Source organism: Phocoena phocoena, chromosome 18 (assembly GCF_963924675.1).
Source record: "Phocoena phocoena chromosome 18, mPhoPho1.1, whole genome shotgun sequence".
Lineage (NCBI taxonomy): Eukaryota > Metazoa > Chordata > Mammalia > Artiodactyla > Phocoenidae > Phocoena > Phocoena phocoena.
In genome coordinates, this window is record NC_089236.1 from 16,995,596 (window position 1) to 17,003,416 (window position 7,821).

At 37.8% G+C, this 7,821-nt stretch overlaps 1 pseudogene; it reads left to right on the top strand.

Moving 5' to 3' along the window:
* Nucleotides 1-2,799: 2,799 nt before the first annotated feature.
* Nucleotides 2,800-3,219, top strand: LOC136137828 (mitochondrial import receptor subunit TOM20 homolog; annotated as a pseudogene).
* The last annotated feature ends 4,602 nt before the right edge of the window (nt 3,220-7,821 follow it).

Consider the following 7,821-nt stretch of genomic DNA (forward strand, 5'->3'; position numbering starts at 1 on the left):
ATGTGCCTAGTGTTCCTGGTTTCCCAATTAATCCCTGGTTCAGCCCGCTGGAGCCAGGGTAGCAAGAGCCATTCATGGAAAAAACAGAATGCTACTTCCCTTTAAAATGTAGCAACTGTTTTGTGGCAGGTAAGTGGGGTTTTGTTCAGCCCCAGTGCAGCTATTCCAGTGCTGAATCCTCCCAGAAAATGGATTGTGAGAGTTTGGGTCCCAAGTGTTATATCAAGGGGAGCTGCTGCTTCCTTTCCCTTCTCCAGAGTCCTTTGTATAAATCCATCTCTTCCCGATAGCCTTAGATAAACAATGAAATATGCTTCGTTGAGAAGCAGGTTTATAAACATGCACACATTTGAAGGTAGAGCCTGCAGAGTTTTGGATATATACATACTGAAGCACAAGAGGATAAACTGCATCCATTTTCTCAAATAAACAAGTACTTTTAAAGCTCATATAACCTTTACCACAGTGTTTTCCAAATGTACCTGAGGATATGTTTGAAAAGTTACCTGGGCTTTTTGTTAGACTTTCAAGTGCTCAGACCCTTTGAATCAGAGTCTCTAGGAGCAAGACCTGGGAAGCTCTGCATTTAACAAGTGCCCAGGGTGATTCTTAACAGAAAAATTTAGGAAACCAATCCCTTCACTATAGCCACCTCTCTGGCCAGTCCTATAAATGGCCTGCAGGTGTCCTCACCCACTTCAGGGTCACAAATGGACCCCTTGCATGGATGAACCAATTGTATGTGCAGAAAGCAGTTGTTAAACAGATCTTAATATTCAAACCAACCAAGGGAACTAATATCAATGTGGTCTTTTTTTTTTTTAATCAAAATGATGAGATAAACCTAGGCGGACAATCTAAAAGCAAGTGTGCTGAAATATGACCACTTTATGAAATAATATATTGAACAGTACTAATCCATTACTTTTTCCTTTCATCCAGGATTCTTAGAAATCTGTCTTTTTTTCCCCCCAATGAGAAATAATTCCGTAGAACATGCACTAAATGCTGGACTGTGTTCTTTGTTGTAAAGGCAGAGAGAAGCGTAGCTTGACAGTAATGAATGACTATGTTACACAATTACTTAAATATGAGTCTTCAGCAAAAATGAAATGACTTGAGGCTTTTCAACAAATGCAGCTTTAAGCTCAGCAAATAATGGCTTGTGTCAAATTTGTTTATTAGCATGGGTAATTTGTTCTTAACTAGACATATTTTACACTTGAAGTAATGTTTTACTAGAACTCCATAAAGCAATTGTGCAATTGATAATAAATATGTCACTACTGGTAAGTAATTAATTCATATGAAGTTAGTTAAAACCATGCTAGCACCGCCTAGAGTATAGAAAAAGAATGCATAAATAACTAAAGTAGTTATAGTCAAATAACAGATGGTATGAAGAAGTCAGCAATAAAAGAAATAAAGATGTGGACAAAGTGCGTGTGTGTGTAATCATATTTATCAAGCACCTATAACACACCTGACATCATGCCAGACCATCTCCTCAGAACTTTTCAGGGAAGTATTGAATTCAGTTATTATAGATGAGGAAACGGAGGATCTGAAAGTTTAGTTTGTACTATGATACACCATTGATGGAAATAAGGTCTGAGCACAGGTGTAAAGCCGTGCTTTTTCTACTAGTGTTTAGTATAATGTTATACAAGTATGAGTTTTAGGGTCAGATATACCTTGTTTGTGTCCTGAGTCAGCCACTCACCAGATATATAATCTTGGTAAGGAGACCTAGCACCTCTTAGCTTTAATGACAACAGCATCTACTACATAGAATTACTGTGAGTATTAAATGGGAAGACACATGGGAAAAGATAGTATCAATATAATGCCTGGTACACATCAAGCACTAAGTTAGTCAATTACATGGTATCTCCAGGAAAGTCATCACAGAGTAAATAATTACTCAACAGAGTAAGAATTGAGCATTATTTTCATTTACAGTGAGCAGATATTATTTTCTCTCTACTATTCAGGTATATATGGACTGAATTTAACAAAAACTGATTAAATACAGACTTCAGATTTCTGAAGCAGTCTTGTTTTCATGAAGTTTTACTTTTGAAAAATGTTTCATTTAATTCAACTCAATAACAATTATTTAAGGATCCGTGTCAGTTACTTCCTTCAAGGACCTCACAGCCTTAATGATTGGGTATAAGGTGGTGGCAGGACAGAAGAGGAAGAAATGGGAGGTATATTGAAGGGAAAGAAGTGGAACTTCAGACTGACAGAATAGCTCAGAAGACCTAGTCCTACTTTTAAAGCAGCAAACAGATCCTAGAAAGCCTTACAAACTGATGCAAAAGACACATAACAGTTAAGTGTAGTATCCGAAGAGGTAACACTTAAAACAGTTAAGTGTGGTATCCGAAGAGGTAACACTTAAAACGAGATATAAAGGATGAAAAAAGGAGTGGGCCAGGCAAAGAAGGGTGATAAATGCAAAAGTCTGAAGATAAGGGAGAGCACTGTGGTCTGGCACATCAGAAATAGTAAGTAGTTCCATCAGGCTGGAAAGCATATGGGCTTGGGAGCCAGTGGATAGAGAAAAGACTGTGGTAAAACATTAGGTTACATAGATTTGAAGGAATCAATTCATGAAGAATCTTACATGCCTTTTATGTTCTATGTCTGTGGTTTGTTACTGCAGCTGCCCGTTAGAATCACCAGGGAAGCGGGCGTCGGAACTAAGCGGCGGAGTCTGCTCCGAGGGTCCTGAGCCAACAGCTTCTTCGCGGGCCCCGCCGCCGCCGACCCCCACTCCTCGTCGGAGAGAAGATGGTGGGCCAGAACAGCGCCATCGCTGTTTCCATCGGGTATTGCATTTACTTCGACCGCAAGAGACGGAGTGACCCCAACTTCAAGAACAGAGTGCGAGAACGAGGAAAGAAACAGAAGCTTGCCAAGGAGAGAGCTGGACTTTCCAAATTACCTGACCTTAAAGATGGTGAAGCCGTTCAGAAATTCTTCCTCGAAGAAATACAGCTTGGTGAAGAGTTAATAGCTCAAGGTGAATATGAGAAGGGTGTGGACCATCTGACAAATGCAATTGCTGTGTGTAGACATCCACAGCAGTTACTGTAAGTATTGCAGCAAACTCTTCCACCACCAGTGTTCCAGATGCTTCTGACTAAGCTCCCAACAATTAGTCAGAGAATTGTAAGTGCTCAGAGCTTGGCTGAAGATGATGTGGAATGAGAAACAAATGTCAACATAATAGTCTCAATTAAAAAATATTTTTAGGGCTTCTCCGGTGGCGCAGTGGTTGAGAGTCCGCCTGCCGATGCAGGGGACACGGGTTCGTGCCCCGGTCCGGGAGGATCCCACATGCCGCGGAGCGGCTGGGCCCGTGAGCCATGGCCGCTGGGCCTGCGCGTCCGGAGCCTGTGCTCCGCAGCGGGAGAGGCCACGGCAGTGAGAGGCCCGCGTACCGCCAAAAAAAAAAAAAAAAAAATATTTTTAAAATCTGAACTTGGAAGATGATCAGCTCTGGGGGAGTAAGGGCAAATACGCTTGTTATGGACTGTCCTGCACTGAAATCTACCAAAGTTAATTTTTACTTTGTGTAGATCCATTTGTCGTTTTATTTATTTTTCCCAGTGAAAAGTGTATTTTGATAGAGAGGTTTTCATTTTATAAATACACTCTCAGTTACTGAAATATGGATTTTGTTTATTCCTAAAACGTGCAATTAGAAGGTACATATATAACATCACATTACTTACAGTAAAATGACCCAGTGCTCAGTTTTGAAAGGCCAAAAAAAGTGTAGAAGGAAACTGAAGGAAGCACTTTTTTTTTAAGCTAGTACAGTTTGCTATACATCAGAAAATTGGATGGAAACTTGATTGTGTATCAAAACTGAGCATTAAAAGTTTTAAGAGATTATTTCTTTCCATTTAATCTCTTAAATATATATAATGTGCTGCTGTGCTACAATAACTTCACCCCCACTGTTGAACTGTTCTGTTTAAATCAGTGGGCCTAATGTGTTCCAGATATTTATCTCCTTGTATTTTAGATATGTGTAGTTGCAAATAGCACCAGGAATTAGATCTATGTACACCCTTAATCTAGCTGAGTAAACTTCGCCAGTTAATGTCTGCCCACAGTTATAAAATGAGGGAATTTGTCTGCTAATTCAGCTTCTAATTCCTTTGGTTCTGCTCAGCATTTTCAAATCCCTTTTTCTGAGGGATATATCTGTTTGGGCAACCAGCCCTTGCATTTTTTAATATGCTGAATTTTGTATGCTTGCCTGACTTAGTATTTCTGAACTGATTTTTTTTTTAAGGTATAACTTGTGTTGATTTTCACTGAAATCATGGTCTGTCACTACTTTTGTAAATTAATCTGAAATTTAACTTTCAAGGTAACTGGGACAATATGCCTGTAAAAGTGTGTGTTCCCCTTTGCTTTTATCGTCAGTGTACCTCCTAAATCCCCTTCCAGCCTGATTCACTTATCTTGTTATGAGAATAAGGTGTAACTTTGTGGCTGAAGACTTGCAAAGGATGAAGATAATGGGACCTTTTATTCTCAAGATAGTGACATCATTTGCAGCCACAGATTCAATATCAGGCCTGAGAATAAAGATCCTTGGTACTTAAAAAAAAAAAAAGAGAGAATCACCTGGGAAGTTTTTGAAAACTACTGATGGAGTACTGCATCCCCAAATAACTATCTAGACTGCTCAGGGTCCACCCTCCTATTGATATAATATAAAACTGGACAAAATATATTTTAAAAATGTGTTTGAGCATCTGAAACTACCAAGAGAGTAAGAATTTGGAGGGCCAAGATCCAGATGAGAAGGAAATCCAAGAGTTGTGATCTGACATTTGGGGCAACTTTTTCCCTCAAGAGGATTGACAGCCTATTTCAAAATCAGTGCCTGAGAGATTGAAAAGTTGGGGAGTTTCCAGTAGTTTCACAGGAGTGGGGATTAGGGTTGGTGAAAATTGGAGTTCAAAGCCTACCAAGGTGGATTGGACCTGGTATATACCCTCGGACTTCATTTGGGACCCTCAAAATTTACACACTAGGAATAAGTATGGCCTGGAAATAAATCAGACTTCATAAGAATTGGAGCCTCGATTTGATCATCTCATTCCCTAATTGGATTATGGTGATCTTATCCTAGTCTAGTTGTCTTTTAGAAACAAAAATAAATTCTCTCTGGTCAAAATAACATTATAATATAAGCCAGAAACTTAAAGTATGTCTACCGTGCCCCATACACAATGTCCAACACTCAATCAAAAGTAACAAGGCGTAAAAAAAATGCAAATCTTGACTGAAAACCAAGAAAAAAAAATCAGACACTATAAACAGACTCACAAAATAGTTATTATTAAGTCCACGTTTGGAATAGACATAGACTTTTAATAACTATTGTTAATATTTTTGAGGAATTAAATAACAAGTGGGAGAGTTTCAGAAAGAATAGAAATTATTACAAATATGAAAATGGAACTAAATGGAAAAAACAGTAACTGCAATTAAGATATCAATGGATAGCCTTAACAGAAGACTTAAAACACAGTTAGTAAAAAATAGGAGAAAATATCTAGATGGAGGTGTAGAGAGACAGAAGTAGACAAAATAGATAAAAGAACCTAATACAAGGTTAACAAGTCTAAAATTCAGGTAACTTGAGTCCCAGAAGTAGAAAAGAAAATGTCTTGGAAGAAGTAATATTTGAAGAGATAATGGTTGTAAATTTTTTTTTAAATGATGAAAGACACCAAGCCGTTGGTACAAGAAGTTCAACTAAGTCCAAGCAGGATAAATACACAAATCACATATAAGCACATAATAATAAAACTTCTGAAAACCAAAGACAAAAAACAAACTCTTAAACAGGTACAGAAAAAAATGACATATTACCTTCAAAGGAGAAATAATAAAACTGATTGTTGACGTTTCACAATGTAAAGATTAAAAGCCAATAACCAATGGAATAATATCTTCAAAGTTCTTGAAGAAAATAACAGTCAATTTATAAATTATGTATTTTGTGAAAATATTCTTCAAAAATTAAAAGATTCTACTTGTAAGAACCTTGTAACAGGTTATGTAAGACCGATGCTCCTGTGACAATGAGATGCCACTACAAACCTATTAGAATATCTAAAATTTAAAAACTGACCAAAATGAATGTTAGTTAGCAAGGATAAAGAGTAACTAGATGTAAGGCCAGAAACTATCAAACTCTTAGAGGAAAACATAGGCAGAACACTCTATGACATAAATCACAGCAAGATCCTTTCTGACCCACCTCCTAGAGTAATGGAAATAAAAACAAAAATAAACAAATGGGACCTAATGAAACTTCAAAGCTTTTGCACAGCAAAGGAAACCATAATCAAGACCAAAAGACAACCCTCAGAATGGGAGAAAACATTTGCAAATGAAGCAACTGACAAAGGATTAATCTCCAAAATTTACAAGCAGCTCATGCAGCTCAATCACAAAAAAACAAACAACCCAATCCAAAAATGGGCAGAAGACCTAAATAGACATTTCTCCAAAGAAGATATACAGAATGCCAACAAACACATGAAAGAATGCTCAACATCATTAATCATTAGAGAAATGCAAATCAAAACTACAATGAGATATCATCTCACACCGGTCAGAATGGCCATCATCAAAAAATCTAGAAACAATAAATGCTGGAGAGGGTGTGGAGAAAAAGGGACACTCTTGCACTGCTGGTGGGAATGTGAATTGGTTCAGCCACTATGGAGAACAGTATGGAGGTTCCTTAAAAAACTACAAATAGAATTACCATATGACCCAGCAATCCCACTACTGGGCATATACCCCGAGAAAACCAAAATTCAAAAAGAGTCATGTACCAAAATGTTCATTGCAGCTCTATTTACAATAGCCCGGAGATGGAAACAACCTAAGCGCCCATCATCGGATGAATGGATAAAGAAGATGTGGCACATATACACAATGGAATATTACTCAGCCTTAAAAAGAAATGAAATTGAGCTATTTGTAATGAGATGGATAGACCTAGAGTCTGTCATACAGAGTGAAGTAAGTCAGAAAGAAAAAGACAAATACCGTATGCTAACACATATATATGGAATTTAAGGGAAAAAAATGTCATGAAGAACCTAGGGGTAAGACAGGAATAAAGATGCAGACCTACTGGAGAACGGACTTGAGGATATGGGGAGGGGGAAGGGTGAGTTTTGACAAGGCGAGATAGAGTCATGGACATATACACACTAACAAACGTAGTAAGGTAGATAACTAGGGGGAAGCAGCCGCAAGGCACAGGGATATTAGCTCGGGGCTTTGTGATAGCCTGGAGGGGTGGGATGGGGAGAGTGGGAGGGAGGGAGACACAAGAGGGAAGATATATGGGAACATATGTATATGTATAGCTGATTCACTTTGTTATAAAGCAGAAACTAACACACCATTGTAAAGCAATTATACCCCAATAAAGATGTTTAAAAAAAAAAAAAAAGAGTAACTAGAACTCTTATACATTACTTGTCAGAATGCAAAATGGTATGACCACTTTGATAATCAGTTTGACAACGTCTTATAAAGTAAAGCATATGCTTCTCATATGAACCCACAGTCTCACTCCTAGGTATTTACCCAAGACAAACAAAAACTAACATTCACTAAAAATCTATATGTTAATATATATATAATGGCTATATTCATAATCACCCCAAACCGCAAAAAGCTCAGATATCAATCAACAGGTGAATGGTAAACAAGCTGTGGTGTATCCATTCATACAATAGAATATTACTTAGCAATGAA